Source organism: Hakea prostrata, chromosome 8, assembly GCF_041222555.1.
Source record: "Hakea prostrata isolate BN-2017 chromosome 8, UWA_Hpros_2, whole genome shotgun sequence".
Classification (NCBI taxonomy): Eukaryota; Viridiplantae; Streptophyta; class Magnoliopsida; order Proteales; family Proteaceae; genus Hakea; species Hakea prostrata.
Window position 1 is genome coordinate 26454934 of NC_142607.1, and position 16822 is coordinate 26471755.

Genomic DNA, 16822 nt, shown 5'->3' on the forward strand with positions numbered 1-16822 from the left:
GGGCCTTGAGATACCAGAAATGGGGTGAGGATAATCTATGATAGGATAAAAAACAACTTTTAGGAGTGAGAGTACTTGTGCATGAAGGAGGAGCTTGGGCATCCATGGCGTAACAATGATAGTCTTGAAGATAGGGTGGCGGTCGATGAACCTAAGATGGCCTAGAGATGGTAGTGGATGGGAGGGTGGGTGAAGGAGGTTCTTCAACAGGTTGGGGAGAGGGTGTGGTTGATAAGGGTGGGTCTAACAAGATGGGTAAACTATCAATATCTGAAACTGCAATGGGTAAAACAGGCAATAATGGGGACGACAATTTTGAAAAAAGAAAAGAATCTTCAATAAATGTGACATCACGACTAATGTAAACCTTATGTGTTTGTAAATCATAAATCATATACCCTTTTTGTGCATATGGATACCCAATAAAAACACCTGGAGATGCTCGAGGAACAAATTTATGACGAATGGATGAATGGTTATGACCATAACAAAGGCATCAAAAAGTTCGAAGATGAGAATATGAAGGGATCTTGCCAAATAAAACTTGAAGTGGTGACTTACCATGCAACAGTAGGGTGGGTAAATGGTTAATTAGGTAAGCGGCTGTCAAAACACAAGGACCCCAAAACTTATGAGGTAGACTTGCTTGAAAAGAGAGAGCACGGGCCACATTAAGAAGATGGCGGTGTTTGCGTTCAACAACACCAGTTTGTTGGGGTGTATCAACTCAACTATGTTGATGAATAATACCATGGGTTGTAAAAAAGGCATTTGAATGGTGATTAAAAAACTCATGACCATTATCAGTTTGGAGTTGTTTAATTTGGTATCCAAATTGGGTTTTGATCATAGCAAAAAATTCCCTTAATAGGAACCAAGCATCAGATTTATGATTTAACAAAAACACCTAGGTGCATCGTGAAAAATCTTCCACAATAGTTAAAAAATATTTTGCACCACAAATTGAGGGAACGAAATAAGGTCCCCATATGTCACAATGTATCAATTCAAAGCAAGAGGTGGTAGAAATTGTACTAGATGGAAAAGGAAGTCGAGTTTGCTTAGCTAAAGGACAAATGGAGCAAACACAATCTTTAGGAAAAGAAATATTAGGATCCAAATGTGAAATATAACTAGAAACCTTTAAAGATGGATGGCCTAAACGAGAATGCCAAAGGTCTTTGGCGGGTAAAACAACAGCAGCGACAGGATAATCCAACTCCAAATAATAAAGTCCATTGTACGCCTTGCCTAGCCCAATCCTCTCATTCGTGCATAGGTCATGTATCACACAATGATCATGATAGAAAGTTATGAAACAATGAAGTTGTTGGGTAAGTTGGGTAACAAATAATAAGTTAAAACCAAAAGAATGAACATGTAATACGTTCATGAGAGGTAAAGTGGGTATGGGGTTGCAATTCCCAATATGTGTAATGGGAGCAAAACCACCATTTGGAAGATGAATAGATTGGGTGTGGGGAACAAGACTATCCGAATGAAATAAAAAAAAGTCGGAAACCATATGAAGACTGGCACCCGAATCAATAACCCATAGAGAAGATACTTTACCTACAGGATTTGCCAATGGTGGAATGTTACTAGATTCCAACAGAGATAGAAGTGTATGGTACTAATCTATGGTGAAAGATGGTGCAACAATTGAAGGGATCACAGTTGCAGCAAAAGAGTGAACCGTATGAGAGGAATCCATTGAAGATGTAGTATTGGTAGCCATTGAAGAAGAGATGGAAGATGAGGAAGAAGAAGATGTGGCTGATGAAGATGTAGAATCGTATGTTAGGCTGATACCATATTAAGAAACAATCTCAATGGGAAAAATAGTTGAATGATTTCATATGAGAGAACCTCAAATATATAGGCAGCATACATCCCATGCTGTTAGGCAACTATGAACAATAAAATAAATATATAAAACATAGAAATACAATACATGGAAATGTTTTGTATGGAAATGATTTAATAGAGAAACCTAATCAAACCAAAGCCAAATTATGATATTGAAGAAATGGAAGGATGAGATGGTATGGAAAGAATTCAAATGTAAAGAATGATGAATGGAAGGAATTCAAATGAGAGGAGTGATGAATGGAAATAATTCAAATGAAAAGATGAAATGATATGGAAAGAATTCAAATGAGAGGATGAAATGATATGGAAAGAATTCAAATTAGAGACAATTAGGGAAAGGATGAAAAATCATCCTTATCATGCCTAATAGATACAACTCTACAATAGGAACTCCTCTTAGTAACCAACTAATGAAAATTATATAAAGAGGTATTGTCATCGCCATAAGGTATGCACTCTTAAGTTATTGAATACACTGAGAGATTGAGCTTGATTTCTTTGTTCGTCAAAGACGATACTCGACCACACCGATCGATCATGTTTTTGCAAGTTCGAGCAATTGACCAGGAGGGGCCGAATTCTGCAACAACAGTAATTATTGGATTCTAAAAATGTGAGAATCGCATCAAAGATAACATAGCAACAAACAAAAATATAATTATCATAGAGTTTTTTGATTGATAAGACCAACATTTTTTAATGAAAAAGTCATGAGTTTGTTTTTGCTTGATGATATATTATGTAATACCCCATCTCTAATATATAAAAATTGTCTATTTCAAGATTTTTTTTTTTAAAGATTATTATTAGACATGTTCTTTTCATCGTAAGAAAAGAGTGGTGATTATTATTATTTTATTGGGGTAAAAAGATTAAAAAAAGAGACTAAAAAATAGATAAAAATGAGAAGTGGGGACTCTAGGTGGAGAGAAAATCATATTTGCTTTAATAAGACATACTTTTATTTTCATATTGGTCCACAAAGCTTTTGCTTACGTCAATCTAAAGCATGCTTTGTGAATATGAATAGGTCGAGGTACCTTTTAAAAATGCTTTCCACACATAAAACGAAAATTATTCCCATAAACTCAGAGGGCAATTTTGCTTCTGTGGAGCGTAATTAATGCGCTCCACCGTGCAGCCAGCCGTCCCATCAAATCGGACGGCTAGCATCATCTTCCCATTAAAAAAATGAAAATATATCAAATCACACCTCATAAAGCCTGTATCCTTAGTTCGGTTCGGTCCGATGCAAACCCAGCGGTCCGTCTGGGCGGTTCGAGTGGGTTAGTATAAGCTTGATATATACGTTATATGAGGTATTATATAACCAAACCATATACGTATACGTATATACATGAATAACTTTAAAATCGTATGAACAACCATTTTTTCAAAACATTTCAAAACTACCCACTCGAAACCCTTGTTCTTCACCCCGCCCATTTCATTTCACGAGCTGTGAACCAAGCTGGAGAAGAAGAAGAAGCAGAGAAATTGAAGGAGAGAAGAAGAAGAACAGCAGTGACCGTGTTAGTTGAGAACAAAGAAGAAGAAGAAGAAGCGGAGAAGAAGAAGAAGTAGAGGAGAAGAAGAGGAAGCAGAGAAGAAGACGAAGCAGAGGAGAAGAAGACCTAGGAACCTGGTTCGTTGAGGTTGAGCTCCACCTTCGATTTGGCTTCTCTAGGGCTGAGAATCTCTGTGTGATTCTTCCTTTCCCTCGTTTCTAGGTCAACCCGGCTCGAGTTCTTTGGCTCTCAGAAATTCAAATCTTGCACTGGTGGTTCATTGAGCTCCATCGCCTTCCTTTTCTAGCTTCGATTTGGCTTCATTCACACACACCCGTTTCTGCAAAAGAAATCCAACAAAAAAGGTAACATCTCTCTTACATTTGTTCACTGAATGGTTGTAGGTCTCTCTCACTTCTCTATCATTTAGTGTTTGGGTAAAATAGATGCTGTGTTATTTTCTAATAGGACTAATGATGCATTCTGCTGCAATGTCTTTGTAACATGTGCAACAAGACCCATTGCCCTTATAGTAAGAAGGTCAACCAGTTGCTGTCAGAGCTAAAAGCAACTTACAAGCTCATTGAACTCAATTTGGAAAGTGAGTATTCTATTTCCTGCAACTCTATTTTTATTTTTATCCATCCAGGCAGTTGAAGCTACAAAGAAATTTTAAAAAATTATAACAATGGGTTTAAGTGGGTTTAATGGGTGCAATTTGTTTATCTATTTATTGTTAGTCTTGAACAAGTTTACCCCTGGGTCAATTGTTTGATAGGTTTGGTTAGTGGCACATTTCCTTTCTAAAAGTATGTGAAGAACACTTGTGAATGAGTAGCATAACAGTCTGTTCCTTCGAGACCCAGTCTATTGTAGCTTGTTACAACTTTATTGTAAATGTCCCAGAAGTTTTATCGAGGTTCGTTGTTTTATTCTTGTGTATCGTGTTAATTGTAATTTCATCGAAATCTTGTATCACAAAGAATGTAGCCAATGAATGGAATCCTATTGATTAGTGGATGTTGAGGAGAGTACCAGCATGCTATTTCTGAAGTCAAAGTAGAATTCAAGTGTCTTTGCCATGGTTTCAACCCCTACATGCATGTAATGCCAAAGGTTAACCTCATATCCCTCGGAGAACTGTATCTACATCCATTTGATGAACTTTGAACTTGAAGTGAAGAGTAATTGGTTTTTATATAACTTTGAACCTCATAATCCTTATTAAGGCTATAAATAACCTACTCATGCAATGCAAATTTCAGATTTCTTGATTGAAATTTTGATTTCAAAAGATACTTGAGAGGAGTCATGGGATCCCAAGGTAGGTGACCTGTGGCTGGATTTGTGACTGTGTTTCTTCCTTCTGCATTTTATTTACCTTTCTGTGGACCTAGGTTTTCCCTATTTGGTTTTGAAAGGATCCATGTTGCTGGCCCCATTTAGTTGGGATAAGGCTTAGTTTGTTGTTGATTTTTTGTTGTATTGTTTTATTCATTTGTAAGATTTAAAAAAACTAATCAGATGATGCTCTTCTACACACTCAAAATTTTGTTGGACCCTTTTGTTTTTTGTATGGAGTTTAAGGCTATTTTGGATTTCCTTCTTAGCATGGCTGCACGCTTCTCTGTTCTTGTGGTAGGTTTCAATGAGATTATGGGTATTGATGTTGGAATAACAGGCTTGCTTTAGTTAACCATTACTTTAATGATTACATATTCATTTTCTTTTTAAGTTGGTAGTGTTAATTAAAAAAAAAAAAATTTGACAAGGGTAGAGTTGGTATTATTGATGAAGTTTTATGTTGCGGATGATGGCTTTGCATGTTGAATGTGATTAGCCAACTTAAAGTGTTTGAAAGTATAGATTAGCTTTTCAGTGTTAATTTTCTGCATCATCTTAAATTCAGCATCATTGTGGTCCCTTCCGAAAGAAGCATGATCGGCTTATACTAAGATACCTGAGAGATTTTCTGCCAAATGTATTTTGTATGCTAGATGCACATGGTTAGGTTGTTTGTATGATAAAAAATTTTTGGTGCCAGCCTTTTGATGAGAGCCCTTTCCTACCACTCTTCAGAATGCCATCGTTCTCCAGATCTTTAAATATGAGTTGATAGTGATCAAACCCGTTTTGTCAAGTAGTAGTTGTTATATATTGTATTCCAAGATCTCTTACTTTTGTGAAAATTTTTTCTTCTTCTTTAATGTGGTGTCTTGTTTAACCATGTTGTTGAAGGAATGTGGTTCACTTCTCTTTGCAATCTTTAGGATTTGTTTTGACCTTTGTATTGCTCCCTGCTATGCTATTATTTGGTGTCCTTCCACGAAAGAATAGAAAACTTATCAGGCTTCACAAGTCGGAAGAATAATTGAGTGAAATAGAGCTGTATCGTCTAGGGTTAGGAACTGGTCAGTAGGTTGCATGAGGGCTGTCTTTAAGTTACTTAGGTGGTAAAAAAGGTGAACACCTGTCTTGGACACCTATCTGGATTTTGTTGCTGTCAATATCTTGATTTTGAAATGAAATGGTTAGTCTTCTCCTCTGCTTCTTATTGTTCCTCAACCTGCTGCTTCTCGAACTTCTCCAAGTCCTTGAGGCTTCGATCGTTGTCAATATCTTGGGAAGACCGGAGAAGGTCGAGAAGCAGCAGGTTGACGTGGTGGAGAAGACAAACCAAAGTTGTGTTTAATTTCAAAATCTAAAGCCCCAACATTCAGAATCAGCCGTCCGCCTAGGCAACGGCTCTAGCGCTTTGCTCTTGTCCGGTTACAGGTGCGAATTTATCCCTAACAAGTTCTATTACCTTTGATGTTTTAGTGCGAATTTTGCTTCTTCTTACTTTTTTTTTGTTCATTTGAAAATGTTCCCCTTCCGGCTGCTGTGGTTTCTCAAAATAGAGAAGTGGTTAATTTTGTGTCTATGTTAGTTTGTTAAGTTGTAGGGGTTCTTCTATGTTTCTCGAGTATGGTTCGAGATCCGTGTGTTAATGAATTTCTCCTGTGTTTTCTTTTATGTGGATTTCAGTTTTTTACCTAAGTTTAAGCAGTTGACAATGTCTTTTGTTGAGTCGATTACAATGTTCAAAAATATATTTTGTTTGTGGTTTTGTAGATCTCCTAATTGACTACAACTTGCGCTTGAATTACTATAAAATTTTCCATTTCACTCCCACAAAGCCACAATTAGCTCCACCCAACTTGTTGTATGTGAGAATTAGTATGGAAGCCTTTGCCGCCTCACTTTTGCCTCCCTCTATTCTTATTTAGGAAAAAGAAGGTCGGCGCTTCAACCAAGAATTCCTTTTTGAAAACCTTCCTCCCCATTGTCGTTACTATTAAGTCTTTTATCCACCTTGCTTTTGCTTGGTGTAGTAAAGCCTGGCAACTAACTGTTCCTCCCTAGTCCCTTGGCCCCTGATGCCACTACAAACCATTCCTCCCGTAAAATCCTTTACTCCCTCCCTGTACCTCCCTGAACCACTCCCTTCGCTGTTGTAGACCCACTCGGAATCTCCTGCCTATTTGTCACCGCTTCCCTATCGGAGAGTCCAGTAGGGGAAGCCACTGACACCGTTAATGCCATCAGAGTCATTGTCCATCGCCAGAAAGAATGCAAGAGCACTCTACCATTGCTTATGGTTAGCTGCTACCCCCTAACATTGCTCCTTAGGGCCTCATCTCTTCAGCTGACTCCCTACGTATCCCTAAAAACAACCCTCTACCGTACTGTACACCATGTTGGACTGCAACACTTTACTGGAAAGTGCTGAGGTCAATCAGATTCCAGATTGCACCTCCCCTGCTGGTAGATTCCCCCGATACAAGTGTTTTTATCTCTTTGTAGGTTGTGACACCACTGAGTCACCGGCCTTTACTCTCCTTGAGGAAGACCATATTGCTATTAATTATCTCCTAGGATCTATTGCAATTTCAATTTACAGCTCTCCCTTTGAAGAACTCAGTTGTACCTTGTGAGACAGCGATGTGTCTTTCACCGAAGCACTAGTTATAGATGCTCCATTGGCATCTGTACCCTTGTCATCCACCTCAAAGAAGAATATCATGTTGCCCTTGTTGCCCCTGCAATTCTCACCCCAACAGAAGGTTCCTGCAAGATTCTTGTTGCTCCCCCCTCCCTCCTTTCTCTCTCTCTCTCTCAAACACCCTATCTAACTTCTCGGACTTCTCCCCTGTTGCCTACTATCAATGGCGCCCCTTCTCCCCCTGTCCCACTCCTCCAACCCCTCCCTCCGCTGACGTTTATCCTTTCCAACCATGCCCATTGAGCCTAACCCACAACCCCCTCCCCCTCCCAACCCACGCATATTCATTTACAAAAAGTGTGTTGAGTAGGTTTGGTTTCAGTACACTTCTATTCGATTCATAAACAGTTTGTTGTTCTATTTGGGGTTTATACAGTTTATTAGACCATATCTCATACAAAATGCATGAGATGGATTTATAATATAAATATTGGTATGTTCTACTTAAAATGACTATACATGGTTTGGTTAGGGAATAAGTAATTTAGTAAATTACGGTTTGGCTTTTGCCTTAGATACTAAATCTATATTGAATTGTATTTGGTTTGGTTTTCTTTAGTTTTAAAAAGTCAGTTCTGGTTCCAAATTAACTCCCTTGAATTATCTAATAAGAAGAGGTAGGCGTCATTGTGAACACTGGAATATCTCATTTTCATGGAAATCGAGGTTGTCAAAATCGTTAGCATACTTCTGAGCAAGGGTGGACAGATATACATACTTTTTCCGTGCCTGGCACTTTGGTAGGATCCAATTGTATGCAATGGCCAGTGTCTTTGTTTTTGGCATTCTGGTAATATGTAAATTCATGGCCTCCTTATGGGGTCTATTTAACTGCATTTCATGTATTGATGTATAGCTTGACATCTTTGCTTCCTGGCCCTTATCTGATACTCTATCACAAAAAGAAGAAAAGTAAATGTGGGCTGTATCCATTCTTTTGTTGTTAGTTGGTTGTACTTGGCATTTTTCGAATACAATCCAAACGAGTGTGTGTTGTTTTATAGGGCATACTTTTGTGTCAGCCTACATCTGCAAGTGTAGTTGAACTCTTGTATTGCACAAAGCAAGAAGCTGTTCAGATTGTTGGATGCAAAACCTTGACCAGATTCATTCATGGTCAGGTGACTGTAGATATTATTGACTTATTTATTGTGATTAGGCACTTGGAAATCTTTCCATCACTTTCTGCACATTGGAAAAATTGTACACTTATTTTAAGTCTTCATGTAAATGTCTCAACTTTTAGGGATTAGCTCATCTATCAAGGACATACCTCATAATTATGAAAGTGGTCAAGAGAGAGAGAGAGAGGGGAAAAAGATGTAGTCTTTTGATGTGTGCTACTAACAAGGTTCGAAATTTCGGTTCATCTTGCCATCTTGCCCTTCAGCGAAATTACTGAAGCTTTTGATGATGCTACTTCTCTGGGACAATATTTATATATATGTGGTTTTGATTCCCAGGGACCTTGGTCATCGCACATGCACTCATATTTTCTTCTTTTTATTTGGATGAAGTCCTTGGACAATCAACGGCTATAGTATAATTGATTTCTGTTAATGCATACCTTCGTATAAGATGCTATCTTTAGCATATTCACTGTTCAAACCAATGCATTATAATATTTTGAATATACAACTATTTAGTGGAGTGTCGTAATTCTCAATGGAGTCATTTACAATGAGGAGCCTATTGAATAAATTTTGAAAACAAAATTATTTAAACATTGATAACATCCATTTTTGGGCTAACATAAGTTGGTTTTCCAGCAGGGGACCAATAAATATGGTGCTGACGAGCATTGTTGATGATATTCTGGCATTTAATAATTTGGTTGTTTGTTGTCATACTGTTTTTGTGATTTGGACTTCCTTTATTATTTGCTTTTGATAGCTGATGATGCTGTGGATGTACTTTAGCCTAGGTTAAGATGATTTTAAGTGCAAATAAAGGTTTTATGACCTACAAAATATAGTGATGTACCTTTAGTAACATGTGGAATGCTGAAGAAGTGGGTCCTCAGTCTAAGATACTCAAATGCTGATGTTGTTATGCAATCTGTGGATATTTTATCACTTCATTCGTGAATGTTTAGAAGTTAAACTACTTCACTTTGATAATTTTTAGATTATTTGCTAGCAGATTTTGTTAATGGTTTGTATTTTAACTTGTTAGGGTTTGTAAATTTGAAGCATTTTGGTGTTAACATTAGAGTGTTATTTCCCTCTGTTTGTGATGTGTTGACTGTGGGTGGATGCTTGGCACATGGGTGTGGAAATGTTGCAGGTGGAAATATGACTTGTTGGGGCTAGGTTTCAATCCAGGCCAATGGTTGGCATCCAATTTTGAATAACTAATGTGTGGACTGAATGTTTTTCATGGTTAGATTGTTTGTGTTCTCTTTAATGTTGTCTTATTTGTATAATTTGTATTTGTTTTGTTATACTTTAGTTTCATTTTAATAGTATGTTGTTTAGCTAATATGTTTTGTGCACCTATGCAGCAAAAAGTACCATAAGTCTCACCCAAAAATGGCTCCTAAGGCAACCACTCAATAGGAGGCCAAACGGGCTAAAAAAGGGAAGCAAAAGCAATAGCAATTCGACGTTTCACATTTGGTGGATGACGATGCAAGAGCGTCATTTAGTCTCATTAATAAGCAAAGTATAGAAGAAGGTAGGGATGTAGACATCCCTTCCTTTGAGAGAGGAGGTGTAAGAAATATGTTTAAGCACATTGGGTGGGAAAACATACTTAAGTTACCTCCTCATTGTTATTACCAGCTGGTTGAAGTTTTTTATTCTAATTTGAGATTCAAGGAGGAGGAGGGAAACTTATATGCCCTGTCCAATGTTAAAGGGGTGGAGATTGCCTTGAATATTCGTGACCTGGGTCATAGGCTAGGAGTCTCAAGTGAAGGAGAATTATATTTTTGGGAGCCTAGGAAGAAGTTTGATCACCTCATTGATGTTGCTCGCACTTATAGTGATATAATGGTTCACTACACGGGTGACACCCATGTGAAGTTGAAGGACCTGAAACCAATTCCTCATGCAATTGCTTACATAGTGCAACACAATATTATCCCTCGTAGAGGTCACCGTGAACGGCTGAGTTCTTTTGAAGCCTATGTCACCCATTGCATTCATTTAGGGACGCCGCTCAACATGCCGTACATAATTCTCAAAATGATGAAGTATGCGAAAGATGCCCACAATCGTGCTCTCCCATATGGTAGACTCCTTACCCGCATCTTTACTAGCTATGGGATTGATCTTGAGGGGGAGGATTGTGAAAGTGGGAAGAATAATAAGAAGAACATCGATGTTAAAATCCATGGAAGAAAATTCCATCTTGAGAATGCGGATGTAGGAGTGCAGCCTCCAGATGTAGATGCATACACCAGTGGAGCTGAAATTGTGGGTTTTCAGAAACAATTATCACGAACCATGGGTCATTGTCAGAACATGATTCGGCGCGTGGACCAAATCGCCAAGCACCTGCACCTCCCAGAAATTTCAGACTCGTCACCACCTTCTTCAGAAGCGGAAGGAGCTGCATCAGAAGCTGAATAGGATGACTATTTTTGTTAAATTTAATTTTGGTGTTATGTGATTGGGATTATTTGTTTGAATCCTTTGAAGAATGGTTATTTATGAGATAGATAACAACTTGTGTGGTTCCCACTTCCTTTATATTTTGTTATTTGATTATACTATGTGTGAGATACAATTAGAATATCAGCTATTGGTTTTCGTTTTGATATCTAAGTATACTATGTGTGAAATACATATTGAATAGATTTTTGTTTCAGTTCTGCAAGAATAATGTTTTATTCTCACAATACCCATTGTTTAAAAGAGCTGATGATCCAGGGGCTTCAACTCATGAGGGAAGATGTTGAAGGGATATCAAAATAGTTAGTTCAATACTTTGTCCTCTGAATTTGCTGATTGTTTCTAAACTATGTACTAGGTGGGAAGTCATTGGTTATAATAACCACCATATGTTAGTCAAATCTTATGTCAATCTCAACCATTAACTTTGTCACAGATTACGGTATTTAAGCAAGTCTGTTAGGTATTAGGGTAGTTAAGCAAATTTGTCAAAGATTGGGGGTATTTAAGCAAGTCTGTCAGCAGTTTGGCCAAAAGCATGTTGTTTAACTTCATTTATATGAAAGAGATATACTTTTGTGTTTGTACTACACGTTTATAATAACATCCTTATATGATAAAGTTTTGTTGTTGGGCTTGCACCTATTTCTTTAATAGGTACACATGCAAATTCAGACACACTGGATTTTTCTGGATTTTTCTATTCCTTACGTGTACGATCAATTCACAACTGCTTTCCTTGTTTCTGTGTGATACGTGGTGCATTTGATGGTGACAGAAAGATGGATGACTTGAAGCTCCTGTATAGAACTTATGTGGTAGAATCTTTGAGAATTGGACAGAAACTCAACCCATTGTGGTGCACTCTGTGCCCAGATATGCCTGAAAATCCGTTGAATGATCACCCCATGAATAGGCACCACTGCTGATGCTTCTATCTGGGAATTTTCCATCTAGCACCTGAGTTGATGTAGGAGCCACCCTATGTTCAATAAACATTCTCACTGACTAGTTATATTCTTATATATCCCGGAAGTTACTGTAAATAAATTCTCTTACTTAATATACTCTCTCTTTCCATCCAACTTATTCAATCCTAAAATATAAGAAACTGAGAATCATTATTTGTTTACTACTTTGGTTGGTTGCGTGGAATTCATTGGTTTGTTGACTTTCTCTCCCCATACGGAATGGATGAAGTAAATTTAATGAGGTTGGGGTTTCTTAGAGGTTGAACTGGTATTTGGTAATTCCTATGCATGGCAGTGATGAAGTTGTGCATTAACATGAGACTGCGACTACCTCGTCTGATTTCATAACACATCTGGTGAATTCTTCAATCTTATTTGCAATAAAAATCAGATCTCCAAAGAATTGAATCTGTGACAAATACTGATTCACGCGTGAAACCCAAATGATGAATGCATTGTGTTATTTTTTCATACGCATTAACGCGGAAATGGAATTTTTTATAAACTTCCGTTGTTAACACCAACATGGCTCCTTTCTGAAAGGAAGTACCCCCTTTCGTCTCTCTGTTCCCTCAGATAAAACGGGTTGGTGCCGTTTAAAAGGGAATCAGCCCGTTTGGTCTCTGTGATCCCTCAGATTAAACGGGTTGGTGCCGTTTAAAAGGGAATCAGCCCGTTTGGTCTCTGTGATCCCTCAGAATAAACGGGTTGATTCCGTTATAAAGGGAACCAGCCCGTTTCGTCTCTGTCTTTCACTGAGATGAAACGGATTGATTCCATTTTAAAGGGAATGAGTCTGTTTGGTCTCTGTGATCCCTCAGATTAAACGGGTTGCTGCCATTTAAAAGGGAATGAGCCCGTTTGGTCTCTGTGATCCCTTAGATTAAACGGGTTGGTGCCGTTTAAAAGGGAATCAGTCAGTTTGGTCTCTATGATCCCTCAGATTAAACGGGTTGGTGCCGTTTAAAAGGGAATCAGCCAGTTTGGTCTCTGTGATCCCTCATATTAAACGGGTTGGTTCCGTTTAAAAGGGAATCAGCCAGTTTGGTCTCTGTGATCCCTCAGATTAAACGGGTTGGTTCCGTTTATAAGGGAATCAGCCCGTTTGGTCTTTGTCTTCACAGAGATGGAACTGGTTGGTAACTTGGATCTGTTTAGAAGGCAATTAGCTCGTCTGGTATCTGTGATCACTCATATTTAACGGGTTGGTTCCGTGTAAGAAATGAACCCGTTTGGTCTCTGTGATCACAGATATGAAACGTGCTGGTTCAGTTTAAAAATGGAGAATACCCGTTTTGTCTCTTTTCCCAAACGAGTAAACGGGTTGGTTCCCTTTATACATTTGGGTATGCGTGGCTTAATGGTTCTCTGTGAATTGGTAAAGTGATCAGCACTGACACAAAAATGTAGATCTCTACGTTTTCGTAAAAATAGGTAAATAATTATCATCACCTGCAATTTCACTTCTGTTCCCACATAGGAAGACTCGTTCATTCATACCCCAAGATGTGCACCATGTCAAACTTGTATGCATTTTGTTGTTAACCCCTTAGTTGATATATGAGGCACCCTAGTTGATATATGAGGCACCCTATGTTCAGGAAACCTTGTACACTGATTGATTATATTCTTTTGTATCCCGGATGTCTGTATAAATAAATTATCTTCGACTATATACTCCCTCTTTACATCCAACTTATTCCATCAAATTGCTATTTTGAAAATTGCTTCTCTAGCTTAATCAGACATGTCATTCGAGCTGGATTACCCTCTTACAACATGATTGGGACTGGTAGCGCTACCAGTCCCAGATAGTTTTCTTCGTTCGGTTAACAATCCTATCAAATCCAATTAAAGTCCATCTGTTTTAGCAGAAATGGGCATAACCTAAAACTTCAAATGTCATGCATTAAAAGGAAACATTTAAAATCAAAGAAAACTGTCGGTATTGAATACAACTTTTGTTTCGCGGGATACAGCTAATTCCTGAGAGGGTAGATCAGATTTCATCAAGGCAGAGGGTTGGTTCAACAAACTCACTGTCACTGTCGTCTTTAGGAGTTTCCTTAACCACGGAAGTCTCCCTTTCAGAGGTATCTGCAGTACCCAGTTGTTCAACTTCATTAACATAGAGGACGGGATCGGGCGGGCTCAAAGGTTCCTTGCAAATAACCCCCTCGGGCAAAGGTTTGTTCAGCTTCTCATATATCCTCCCGTCCAACATCCCAGATAACATCTTAGGTTTAGGAATATCAATTTGTTTCAGGACCTCAGTAAAAGCAACGTCAAGACCCATACGATATGAAGTGAGGGAGAGTTGAGTCTGAAGACTCTGGAATTGGGGCGTGCCAAAGTACGAAGTAATAATCTACTTTTTGACTAAGCCGGGTACATTGTCAGCAGTGATGGTATGTACATTCCTAGTTTCCACTTCCGAACGAAGCTCATGAAGCTCCAACTGCATAGAGACTTTGTCCCTCACATATGAATGGTTCTCCTTTCGAACCTCCTCCAGTTCTTTTTTGGTTTGGGCAAGCTCTTCTGCAAGGGCTGAGTTTCTTGCTGACATCTGTCGAAATCTCTGCCTCTTTTCCTCCTCTCGGTTCTTGATGCCCTGAACATATATCTTCATGTCACACAGCTCAGCTTCACTTCGTGCGAAAGCTTTCTCAGCTTCTCCTAGTTTTTCAGTCCTTTCCTCATATCGACTTAACAACTCTCCCATGAAATGCGGTTGCCCCGATAAGTACCTGAACCAAGTATGAAATACCAAGTTACAAAATTTACCTGAAGTGATACATAGGCGAATAACGGATTTTGGCTGACGGTAATACCTATAACACTGTGTCATAATTTGTCGTCTGGAATGGACTTCAGACGTTGACGATCTGACGGGACCCTTCCTTCAACAACCCATAATCGTGCAGCGTTGGAATCCGTGATCACACTATCAGTAGAAGTTAAGGTCCATCCGGGGACAAAGACTGTCGGGGCAGTCTCAGAGTCCTTAGCAGTGCCCCCTTCAACCCGAGGCCTCTTTGAAGGGATGCCAAAAGTAAACGCAGGGGACCCTCCATTTACGCCACCGACGGGAGGACCCCCAACGGAACCTGCAGCAGCGCTTTTGTTGGACATCTGATTTTGAAAAACAGGAGTAGCTTCTTCGATGGTGGCATTCATAACTGTGTTGCGGGCGAATGCCTCTTTTGTAGAATCAGTATCAGCAGCCCGAAGAGCGTTGATATGTAGTTTGTTGGGCACTAGAAGAACAAACTGACCTAATATTAGAAGAAACATAGCAAAATAAAACGGTGAAGTAAAGAACGACGAAAGTGTTTGCAACAAATACATATCAACGATAATATTCAGATGTCAAATTTCCATGAGCAGTCTCGGCAGAATCCCCCTCATTATAGAGTTATCCTGTATAAGGCCGCTCCTCCAGCGTAGACCTCCTCAGTATGCCTATTAGGTTCATCCAGATCCACATTCATGCCATTCAGAAAGGTTGTCGGGACAGATGGCTGGACTGGGGGGTCCTGGGGGGGCTTGAGAAAAACAAATGTGACAGTCCACCCCTTCGTAGACACCGGCATAGTACCCGGGAGGAAGCTATTGTGTTCAACAATACCAAGCTGTATTTAATTTGAAGATGCATAGGTTTAGGGGAAAGGGAAATACAATTAATGACACATTACTACCAAACAAGGGTTTATGTATTAGTAAAATAAAAAGTTGTCTTCAACAGAAGCTATTGTGTGTAACAATACCAAGCTGTACTAATTTTTTTTTAAAACAAATGACTTGGTAAAAGATCAGTACATACTATAATCTTCTACCGAATGGAAACCTATAAAATAAGTAATATAAGAGAGAATTTGGTCATTAAATTTGTAGCAAAACAGTTTTCCATGTAATAAAATACTACTGATTATACATAACTATTAAATGATACTTTGACAGACTCCAAAACCTAAAGCTTCCCACTCAGTCAAAACTAAACCGCGTACGGCTTGATTCCAATCTTACTCTTTCACCTTGTCTTCCTCTTCTTCTTCAAGATCAGAGCGTGTTCTGTAATTAGGGTAAATGACAATATGAGCCGTAGTTATGCTAATAAAGTAAATGACGTTGGTTGTACATCAAACTCACACTATGAGACTCACCTATTAGGAATGTCCAGTATAGAATTACTAAAACCACACGGAGGTTCTCAACAGAAAGCAGAGTCCTATCATAGAAGTAGATTTGAAATATCATAGTTAGTTATAAAGCTTTAGTAAATCCCTTGTCGGATAACAGTTTGGTTTCATGGAAGTAAATATATCAGACCAAACGGAACTCGTATGATGATAATGTTTCTGTATTAGAAACTAACTTTATAATCAACAGAGTAAATAACACTTTGAATACCTGCATGAAAGTATTCGTGTATGCCAAGCCATTTCTCCCCTTGAAGCCCCCAAAAAATTTATTTTTTTACAAAACCCTGTTTGCCAACCATAAGTGGTACCCAATACATAATAAGAAGTGATAATAGAAGAAAACGGTTTCCAAATGCTACTGCGGGCAATCCACATGCCATTTTAAGTATGTCTTCCAAATACCAACTAGGGCTTTTTCTTCTGCAATCGTAATGTATCAGTTCCATTACACGAACTGGCACATCATACAAGGAGTGGTACAGATTTAAGCGGTAGTCGTATTATTCAATTAGCAGATCCAAACTCATTGGTTTGATGTTGAAATTGGAGTCTTTGTTGGTACGACTCCAGTCAAAATTATAGCATATCCCGTTACAAACAAATG